We start from the raw sequence: 9664 nt of genomic DNA, 5'->3' as shown, positions 1-9664 counted from the left end.
TAATGAGGCACTACAAAAAAACGCTTCGTCACAGAGGAAACATTCTGTGGGCGTGGGATGTGCCCTTTAAACTCTACACATTCAAGCCAAACAGAAGATCAACAGAACAACGACAGAGGCACCGACTCTGTGATCTCCAAACCCTACACGGGCACTTTTAGCGCGAATCCGGCAGCAAAACTCAAAATGTGCTGCTCCTACACACAGAAGAGCAGTGCGGACTTCAAATATTTTGCACCCGGTTGCTCTTCTGGCTGTTGGCCTTTGTTCGGTTTGTGAATGCAGTGGGGGTTGGCTAGCTGCCAAACAAGCCCCATCGCCACCAAAGAGAGAGAGAGAGAGAGAGAGAGAGAGAGAGAGAGAGAGAGAGAGCATGTGTAGGAAGGGGCTATTGAATGGTAATCCGTGGCATTCCTATGGCTCCACAGTCTCCATTAAACACTCCAACACCCAGGGGACAGCTGGACGGTGACCAGCTGACTGGTTGCTATGTGAACCCTCATGCTCCCTTTCATCCGCAAACAATTGGCATCGGGCAACTCAATTCCAGCTTTACATAGGCCATTCATCTATTGAGTTTTGTTTTTTTTTGCTTTTACTATTATTATTATTTTTATAATTATTATTATTATTATTATTGGCATCGGCGCCAAATCAAAAGAAAGTGCTTAGAAGAAGCTGAAGCACAATAGACTTGGGGGTCGGGGTTTCGTGTCAAAATTTCCTTTCGGTTATTAAGGGAACAACTCCGCCCCGGTGTACTGAACAGATGACAACATCATTAAATAAAGGTTTGCGTAGCACGACTCCTCCCTTCCTCCGTTACTCACCATCGTGTAAATCTCTCCTCGGGTGACCAGCGCATATTGACGTTGAAGGTTTATTTTGTCTGTTTTGTTTGTTTGGTTTTGCTTTTTCTCGCCGCTAAGTCATTTCTTCACACAACACGGACCAAGGCAACGCTTTCTCTCTGCCAATCAAGGTAATCGGCCTCAAACCAGAGTTGAATGGCCGCCATTAGCCTTGGAAAAAGGCCTCCAGGAAGTAAAAGCCTCTTCTCTCGGCATGGCCCCCTGCCTTCCCTCCCCACTGAGAGGTGATAATGACTTCCCTCGTATCGTCGGCGCCGCCGCGAATCCTGGAGTCACACGTTTAAAGAGTTAATGGGCGTCTCCTTTACACATCGGCTTCCCTCCTTGCACGTTCCGTGCGTTGCCACAGCGACGGCAGGACCATCAGCCCAGAAATAAAAGACACTGATTTAGTAGGGAAGGAGTGCTGAAAACATAAAAAAAAACAAAAACTATAACTTGTGGAATAATTCCCTGACTGCCCATGTGTCAATTATAGAAGATTGATGGGTTTTTGGGTTCTGTCACTATAATGCAGATGTTTTGCACCCTCAAGCAGCCATGACTCCGTCTCTTCTATTTGGCAACTTTTATTCACCTCAGTTCTTGGTTGTAACAGTTTAACACAAAGAAGACGGTCGCGATTTTCAGTACAAGGAATGTAAATACAACGTGACTCCATTCTCTCCCTCGCTCTACTGCGCATACAGATGACATCACTCGCTCACGTTAATACTGAACTCTGACCTCTACTAAGTTACATTAATCAGAATTATATTTGGCACATGAACAATATCAAAATGCAATGAAAAGGAGGAATATATTCTGCGTAAACAAATTAAATCCATTTCAGCTTATTTTAGTTTAAATAATCAATATGCAAATTCCCAAATAATTCTAGGTCGCAACACCCTCCCCCACGAAAACAAAATGTTGCCAAACATTTTCTTTACCATTCCTTAGCAATACTGAGCAACATCGTAACAATAGAACATCTGGTGGAAGGTGAGTACACAGGGAAGTATAAACACATTACATTTTACAGGATCATTGGGCTGTACTATATTAATAGTCAATTTTTTTTTTTCTTTGCCAAAAAGTCTCTCATGGCCACAATACAAGACTAAGCGTCCATAGTCATGTCTGCTTGAGGGTGCAACACAGGCTTTGAATATCTATTGAATATCGGGTCAACCAAGGACTGTCGCTATTGCCAGTGAGCGAGTGGGCGAGTACCGTTGCAGATCGCAGACCCTTTCACATCAATCTTCTCACATCATTCGTTCTCCATCCTGGCCTCTCCGAGCACATGAAGCTGCAGGACTCAAGGCAGAAATGTGCTCAGCGCAGAACCGTCTGCCGCGACTCCCGCGCCCGTGGAGCTACGCACCGCCCTTCTACAGCCAGATTTGCAAAGACAAAATCAAACGCTCGCGGACCAAACGAAAACCTCAGATGTGTCCACTGGTCCCACCATAGACGCTTGTTACTGGGGACGTGAGCTCGAGTCGACTCGAGTCACTGTTCTGATGACCTGCAACTTGACTTCCCAGAAAATAAATGACTTGGGACTCGTCTTGGACTTGGAGGGTAAAGACTCCTGGCTTGACTTGAGATGGCTCGAATGACTTCTTTGTGTTCATTTTATGTTTTTTAATTTCAGTAATATATTAAAGATAAAAGTGGTGTCTAAAGGGGTGCCAGCCCGTGGCACCCCTTTAGACACGCTCTTAAAAGGTTTCCATAAAAAGTTCAAATTAGTGTCATTATTAGACAGTCACTAATACTTCGTCTTTTCTCTTCGTGAAGACCTTTATAATGCAGGTAAGACTGCAGTATCTCGGGGAAAAAAGTGACTGGACTTTCCGTAACTAAGGACTGGACTTGACATAACCTGTGTCCTCTGCCCTCACCACATGGAGACGTACGTGGCAATGCAGTGAGCTCAACACTCTCCCAAACTTGGCTTGACTTGATTTGACCAAGGAAAAACTACTTGGGACTTAGTTGTGACTTGAATAAGAGGGACTTGGTTCACATGTCTGCTTCTTATACAAACGTCCCCTGGCTCTGGGACATCCAGGTCCTCCGTGGTGGACGGGCTGTGCCACAGATGTACCGTAAAAACATATTTTTTGTAATAGTTCAAGAGGTCCCTCTTCATGAATATAACTGTATTTGAACCTCCTCTCAATCAGAGGAAAAATCATTTCCCAATCTTTGTGCAATGGCGTGTAACAATAAAGAAAGCATTGACAGCACTTTTTTTTTATAACCTAAAGTCACTTTTAAGGTTGGTGAGGTCACAGGGTGGAATTAAAAGAAAGGAAAAGTGTCATTTCCGCTGAAAGCAGAACTCCCCTAGAGGTGGATGACTAAGTGATGGTTGCCACACTGCTCCGTTGCTACACAGGAGTCACAAGGACCGCGCTTGCCTAAACAAAGGCCTTTTTTTTCCCTGTGTCTGTTTGAAGACGCTACTTCTTAAAAGTAAATTTCATTATTTATCGCACTGCACATCAAGGCTCCACACCAGAGTTTAGAAATAATCTTTGACTCACTGTGTATACATTGTCTGAAAGGCTGCTGTTGCTATGTCTGGCCAGCCTGACGTGCTGAATACACTAACTTAACAAAGCATGAGGTCGAATTAGTGCTTTTTTTCGGGGCTGTAACGAGAAAAAAACGAAAACAAACAGTAAATTCTATCACTGCCGCGCGTGAATTTTTCGGATTTCTTTTGAGACGGCGTGAGGTCTGGCTCCCTGCCGTACGGTATCTTGAATCTTTTAATGCCGTATAAGCCAGAGAGCTGCACGGGGGTCTCAGGTGGAGAACTCCTTGGCCCTTTGAAGCCTTTCACTGGAATGCGAAGATGACCTCCTCGGGGAAAAGCCTCAGAATCCGCAGTCTTTTCCAACCGCTTTTCAAAGCCATATTTTCTCGGGAAAATGTACATATACGATGTGTATGATACAAGTCAGGCTGTGAAGCCACCTCGCGAGGCTTGCTTTCACACATTTTTCCACATCTGTGTTCTGTTATCATTGCTATTATTTTGTAACACTCGGTAAACTTTTGAGAGTTACACAAGATTCGCATCGTCTTGCCTTGCCTTTGTTTTTTTGCAACTTCTTTCGTAAAGCGCTGTAAGTTCAAAAGCAACCGCAGCCGTTAAACCGGTAATAAATTCCAGGCCACATTTTCCATAAAGACGTAATTGGATCAAACTGCTTCCAAGACGTGTTTGCCCACACTTTATCTCAGGCGTTTCTAACGGGCTCACTATTATCCCATTAGGGGATTTCATAGGACAAAAGGACATTGATAGCGACCACAAAAAAACACGGAGCGTTTTTGATCTCATTAACATCATCAATAACTCCAAACGGCGTTAAGTTAATATCCAGCCCTCCCATAGAACGCCTTACAGTTGGCGGTTTAACGTCTACGCCGTTGTTTTACGCAGCCCTGATTTGGCGCTTATTACCGAAAAGCAGCAATTTGTTCAAGCATTTCACAGCAATGTAAAACAATAACACTCTCCTCCCAAAACAGAACATTGGGGTATTTGTCAGCAGTAAAAGTTGGTTTATGATTGCTCCGCCAGACTGAGCTTTGACCTTTAACCCCTGACCCCTCCGACAAACAGGCAGCAGCTCTCTGAAGCGCCGCTCCCGGTTTCAAAGCTGGCGTTGTTTCTCCCTCCAGTCTGGTATTTTCACAATATTTGCTATATTTTAATATATTATTTGAAATCGATGGGTATTAGAATTACATAATGTTGTATTCCAACACAAATACATCAGATGATAATTGTAAATTTGAAATCACGTTATAACAAATGGCATTTTATGAAAATGTTACTTGTAATACACCCTAACGCTATACAATGAAATTCTTGGGGCATGACAGGCAACGACGACGTAATTGAATATAAGGAGGAAATACATTTTTTTTAAATAAAATAAGAGTCGAATATAAAAAAAACAAAATAAAAGCTTTTGGAATGATGACCCTTTCTGATGACGGCGGTCCTAAATCTGGTCTTATTTCTACTGGTATCCTGGTAAAAATGGAGATACGCCAACATCCAGTCACAGCCATTTGTGGTGGAAGCCTTCGCCCTCAACGCTGTGATGGACGTCCAGCACGTGGGTTTACAAGGAGAGAGGACTGAGGAGAAGGGACAAAGGAGCCAGTCAGAAAGTGTGTGTGCTTTTGTGTGTCTGTGCGTGTCACAAGATACCACTTTTCATTATATCTTTTGCCGTTATGTAACGGCTTAATGGGTAGAAGTGCGAAGGGGCATTATTTACCTTCTTGGCTTCTTGGAATATAATGAAATTCCGTGACGCAGGGAGAGCCCTTTCTCAAATAGAGACCCAAACATGCGGGAGGAGCTGTTGCTTTTAAAATATACACATTTTAAATGGAAAATATGGCTCTTTACTTCTCGTTGTCACTTCCCGTTCTTGCTACGTTCTTGCTTGCTTACTGCAATCATCTGACTGCCCAGGCGCAGTCACAGGAAACTGTGACAAGAATGTCTTTGTCGAGCAGTTTCGATATGTCAAACGCTCGCAATGGAAACCTCAGAGTCCGGGAAAACTCCCACCACATCAAATGTTGTGACAACAAGCTGAGCTATGGGGAATAAGATAACTGTTTGGTTGTGTTGCCGAGATTACATAGCAGGGAGAGTTAAGATTTTGTTTGTTTTTGTTTTTTAACCTTTAGACACCTTATTTTTCCATCATTGGGAGTCAACCCGAGTGATTGGCACCATCATCTCTTGAATTGATCCAGTATTGACAGAACAGCTTCGGCCAAGCTACGATACATGGTACAAAGGGGCAATCGTGGCTGCCGAAGAACCCCATTGACCCCCATCAATGGAAAAATTTGGTTCGGGTTTAAAACTACTGGTGTTTCCATTGAGGGGGACGTAAGAAAAGATCTATGTTGGAAAGAGAACATCTCCAGTCTTGAAGCGGTTGACACAACTGTGAAAATTCGACGAGATGATCAAAAACAACCTCAGACAGTGAACTGATTCAAGAGATTCAATTCAAGAGGTTTATTTGTCACATGCATATACATACGTTCATTCATATATGCAATGAAATGCCTTAACTGGGACCGCAGGCTCGTGTTCGCCGAAGGGGGTCATGATGCATTGGGATGATTTGCATAGCAACATGGCCAACTGCTTCAAACTTGTGTTTCACAAGGTAGAGAAAAAAAAGGGACATGGGTCTAAGATAGATTTCAGCACTTTCAAGCCATTCTGGTGTTTCGCCGAGGACAGAAAGCCATAGAATTAGTCAAGCTGTGAAGCCAACACCTGGAGAGGCGACGGATCAAAGGCCTGTAAAGTGGGACACAGGACCAGGTGTGGCGAAACCAGCTCATAAACAGTTGCCTGCTACTTAAGAGGCGCTGCATGGTTAAAACATCGGGCGTCTGAGGATGCTTAACCCTGATTACAAGAACATGCTTTTGGGTCGATCTCGGCCCTCCATATGTGTGTATGAGTTTGCGTGCTAGCATGTCAGCGCATGGGTGGATATTCCGTGGCGCTAGACAGCTTGTCCGCTTGTGAAAGTCACCGGAGCGGACACAGAGCGCCCGGCGGGCCTGGGCCATAAACCGACGCTGATCGCTACGGTTCCGGCCAACGGCAGCCAAACCCACGCCCATAGCCCTCCAAGCAGCCAACACACACACGCACACACACACGCACAAACACGCGAGCGCACACGCACGCACGCACACACACACACACACACACACACACACACACACACACACACACACACACACACACACACACACACACACACACACACACACACACACACACACACACACACAACACACACACACACACACAGTCTTCGAACCCTGCCTGACTCTCCCACGCACAACTGCTGCCTCTCACGCACTGTGCATTGAGATACGACACACATGATGTTTGTTGTTCACATAGGAAGAATAAATGGTCCGTTCAAGCAGAGAAGAAAATACAGTAAACATGTTCCTTTATTGCAACCATTCACATTACATTTCAATACAGCTGGAACAACTTAATGGGCAAGAGAAAAGTTGAATTCAACTACTATGATCCAAGGTCACCTCATAGAACCTCAGAGTACATAAATGTTATGAAATATTTCACTGTCTGTTCCAAATAAACTTGTACCAGTTTATTTGTACGGCACATTTCATACACAAGAGCAACTCAAAGTGCTAAGGCATGACATGCATGACATACAAAGCAAAGAAAAATAAATTCATAGACATATAAAGATATAAAAGACATGAGGCGTTTTCCCACCTGACAGTGGGGAGGTCACACGAGAACTAGATACCGTCAAGGGATTATTTTTTTTTTTTTATGGTTGGATTCGCACTGCACTGGAACTCTGAAGTGACGTCATCCAACGGTTTCAGCATGAGTTTTGTGTTGTATTTACTTTCACTACTTTCACTTCTTTCACTTTTTTTCCACTGAAATCTGTTTCTGATCAAGTTGGAGGGGAGAAGTAAGCTGGATCGTCACTCTTATTAAATCTGCAAGACCTCATTTAAAAGCAGGGGGCTCGCATCGGGACAGCGCACGGGGATTGTGAGGCGCACGTTAATTCATTCAATTAACGTTGGAAAAAAAAAAATACATCTGCAATAAAAGTAAAATTTTTATTGTTTTTTGTTGTATTTTTTTTGTTACCGCTGAGTGTACGTGGGCTGATCCCCACCCAGAGCGATGCGAAGCGACCGGGTGGATTCAGTCCGAGGGACCGGCGAGGGGCCGTGGTCTGGACCAATCACAGAAGGTCCCTCTTGTTATTCCCTGCCCTGGCGCAGGAGATAAAAAAGTTCCTCAAAACGGAGGTCTAAGAACGACGAACATTCCTAGCTCCTGCAGTGCGGACACAAAAAAAAGGGAGGGTTTCTCAAAAAGGCTTTTTAGAACCACGAAAAGGTTCCTGCGGTGCGAAAACGCCGATAATAGAGTCAGTGAGATGACAGGCTGAAGTGCAAACAAAACAGGCCTACACGCAGAAACATGTCAGGACTCAAACCCTGCATGCTGCTTTGGTCATTGGAACTTGAGCCCAACTAAAGGGTCCAGCTGGCTCTGGTTGGCGACTGAGAATGCCATTAAAAAACATCTGTGAAGATTGGGAAGTATCCGTATCTGTTTTTCAGTTTTTTGCACAACTTCCCAAAACAGGTATTGTCTGGGATAAGGCCAGTGACGTCACCCTGGCTTAGGCTAATGTACTCCCAACTGTAGGACTGGAGGGCAACCGGAGGACAGTTTCAGAGCCGAAAACGGAGCGTATGGGAGTGTGTGACGACTGCGCCGGCGTCGGCTTTGGCGACCAACAGAGAGGGCCGTGTTTCCAACCGGGAACGTGGTCGTTTGAGGGAAGATCAGAGGTGCACCTCCCCAAATGAGAGGGAAGCAACCAAAAACAGTCAATTAGAACGACTCCGAAACAAGTTTGTGAGCGGGGCGTGGGAAATCTGGCTCCGCGCTGCTCACAGGGAGTAGCACGTGCACGATACGCCTCCGCACGCCTCATATGGGCGGGGGAAACGTGGCCGCTTGGACCGTGCGAGGTTTTGCCTTCGACGGTGCTGTCCCGGCTCCGGCGAGAGAAAGGGCGAGTTAAGATAAATGAACCCTCGCCGCTGGAAGGAAGTCATCAAAATTTCATCCGTCTCCGGAATTTTTCATGCGTTTTTCAACCTTTCCACAAGTGAGCATCTCCAACCGGCATCGCGTCGCTTCCTCCATGCTCCCTTCGGTGCTTTCGGGTGGTGGTGGTGAATCGAATCCAGGGCCGGCTGACTATATTCTCTTTATGAGCAGAGCGGGAACGGGATCGAAGAGAACGACAAACAAACAGGAGAGAGAGAATACCACATAACCATAGGTAGCCTGCCCGGTCTCCCTCAGCGTACTTCTGGGGGAGCGTCGGAGAGAGACGGAGAACAGAGGAGAAGGAGAAGAGAGTAAAATGGCGAGTGGGAAGAATAAAGCGGGGCAACAATAACAACAAAAAAGTCTACTCCATTTCCATCTGAAACAAAGGAAAGAGTGGCAGGAAGAACTCACACTCTCACTATTCCTTGTTTTTGTTTTTGGTTTTTTTGGCTCGAGCCTCGGTGAAGGGAGGCAGGGCAACTGTCAGCCCGGGCGCTGGAAGGTCTCCACCCTGCCGCCGCCCCTCGCCAGCGCCGCGTACCCCTTCATCTACCCACGCCGACTCCCAGATAACCCCAGCACCACCTTCCCCAACTGCCCTCTTCAAAGCCAGCCGGGCTCAAAGCAGATAGGAATACCTCATCCAAATACCAACTCCACTCCTCCTCTCCGAGACGTCGTCACACTGGAGGTGCAGATAAGGCCCCGGACGATATATTGTCCCAGAAATAATTGCGATATACAATATAACTGTCATGTTGAGACAACTTTTTTTGCCACTGATATAATGATAATGTACAGAAATAGCATAATAATGCAAGTACACCCTTTCAAATAGTAATGAACTTTTAATTGTTAAGAATATTCAGACGTTGTAAAGTGAAAAAAATATTCAAATATCCTCAATAAATAAATTCTGAATAAAATAAAACCACACAGCCAAAAGAATGTGTGTATGTGTGTGTGAATGTGTGTGTGGGTGTGTGTAGCTACCTGAGCCCCGCTCACAGTTAACCTCCGACACGAGAGGACAGAAGCAGTGCGACCAGAAATGACAGCAATGACGGCTCGTGGTTTTAGAAATAATTTTACG

This window comes from Zeus faber (assembly GCF_960531495.2).
Source record: "Zeus faber genome assembly, chromosome: 18".
Lineage (NCBI taxonomy): Eukaryota > Metazoa > Chordata > Actinopteri > Zeiformes > Zeidae > Zeus > Zeus faber.
The sequence above is the reverse complement of the archived record's forward strand: the minus strand, read 5'-3'. Positions refer to the sequence as shown.